At 43.3% G+C, this 2,039-nt stretch overlaps 1 non-coding gene across 1 annotated transcript; it reads left to right on the top strand.

Moving 5' to 3' along the window:
• The first annotated feature begins 1,420 nt into the window (after positions 1-1,420).
• On the top strand, positions 1,421-1,512 carry trnap-agg (transfer RNA proline (anticodon AGG)). Its single transcript is given in 2 exon segments — positions 1,421-1,456; positions 1,476-1,512. It is a non-coding gene; the product is annotated as a tRNA-Pro (tRNA).
• The last annotated feature ends 527 nt before the right edge of the window (positions 1,513-2,039 follow it).

The raw sequence follows: 2,039 nt of genomic DNA on the forward strand, positions 1-2,039 counted from the left end.
AAGTCAGATCAGAAGCACGGTTCAATTCTCGTACCAGCCTCCCCTAACAGGCGACGGAATGTGGCTTTTCACGGTAACTTAATTTGAAACCTACTTGTGACAATAAGCGATTTTCATTTTCATTTCATCTCTGGACCTGTAAAGACTTAATTACCTGCAAATGCTGGCATTCAAAGCATTGTCTTGCATTTTTGACTTTGCCTATATATATATGTTTCCGGAACATACCTCTTCATTCACTTGAGGAACGAGCAGTGCTCCGAAAGCTAGCGTTTGAAACACACCTGTTGGACTTTAACCTGGTGTTGTAAGACTTGTTACTGGGCACAGCAGGGACTGACAGATAAAGATTCATTCACCACCCAAATGTCTATATGCACCTCCCCCAACACACGCGCATGCCCACTGCCACTGAAAGTTTTGTCATGATTCTGATATGCACACGTTTTAACGGAAACTAGCAAACAACATAATGATTTTGTCCACTCAATAACAATATCAGAGATTGATCATTACAGATTTAGTTCAACCTTCACAGAGATTTTCAGAGTATGAAAGATATTGAATGAATGACAGACTCTCATACAGTCCCAGAGACTCTCGCAAAGCGATTTAACTGAATCCCAAATACAGATAGTTGCAGAAGATATGTAACAAGCCGAAGAATGATTAGTATATTACAAATATGGAATGAATCTGACTCTGCCATATAGTGTCAGAGACTGAAAGATGCAGCAATTGTATTTCAAAATTGATCGCACTTAGCAGGGTGGTAGTGTCAAATAACCGGATGGTGCGAATCCTCAATGTGCAAAGGGGACCTTGTCGCCACAATGACTGTGTAACGGTCACTCTGAACGTCAAGACTATGGGAGACAGAGCTCCACAGACTGACTCCTACTTTCCACAGACCACCACTGACTGAATCATGGTGAATACCAAGAGCTGAATTATGTTGTCAACACTCACATAGAAATGGCACACAGAATAAAATGGCGAGATCGTGGAAAATGTGGACCGTTTTCCATGACCGGAAGCCACCACTGGAAAAAGGCAGATCCATCAGATAGGATTCGCCCTCACCTCCAATGTGTCAGCTCAGCCTTCAGCAGATTGAGAAAGAGAATACTTGAAGAGCAGCTTCATGACAGAATCGTTCGGAGTGACCATTGCACAGTGCTTACTCAGCAACGGCAAAGACTGGTCCCGTATGTGTTTTATTCTGTTTTCAGTGGAGGCCAACAAACCAAAAACACTCCAATTTACTCAATGATCCCAGTACGAAAAGCAAGGGACAAAAAATGTTTCTTTTGATTTTATTTCAACAACGAAACCAAATTGAAAAGGAATTAAAAAGCGCATTGAGCTGATACAATAGGCTTCGAGAAGCAATGGTTTGAGTGACGGCCGCTTGTCGGTTGGCTCGTTGGTCTAGGGGTATGATTCTCGCTTAGGGACTTCTGTTAACGGTAAAATGCGAGAGGTCCCGGGTTCAAATCCCGGTACGAGCCCTGTTTATGTTTAATCAGTACGATCCATGTGGTGTCATTGACTGAATTCGGGAGCAGGTTTGAGCTCCAGAGAATGTGTCAGTACAGAACACGTGAAGAAACGAACGCGACATTTCAAGACCGTTTCACCATGGTGTAGGACTCTGAATTTATCCTCAGATATCAAGTAAAACAAACGAACGCTTGTGCATCCAGGCAGTTGGCTGAATGCAATGTTTGTATGTAACCCCGCTAAACCTTTGATTTATTTGCTGAATCTCCGCCTTTAAAATAATCAATGTCCCGCTTCCGGCGCCTTCTGAGGCAGAGTTCCAAAGTCGCACAACTCTCTGGGAGTGAGAAATTTCCACATCTCTATCCGAAAAGGGCAACATCCTTGTTTTTAACTGCCCAGTAGTTCTGGTCTCACCCACAAGCAGCGACATCCTTTCCACGTCCACCTTGCCAAGACCATTCAAAATCTGATGTACTTCAATCAAATCAACTGTCGCTCTTCACATCTCCATTGGAAACAAGTGCCGTCTGTCT

The sequence above is a fragment of the Scyliorhinus torazame genome, chromosome 24, assembly GCF_047496885.1.
Source record: "Scyliorhinus torazame isolate Kashiwa2021f chromosome 24, sScyTor2.1, whole genome shotgun sequence".
NCBI lineage: Eukaryota > Metazoa > Chordata > Chondrichthyes > Carcharhiniformes > Scyliorhinidae > Scyliorhinus > Scyliorhinus torazame.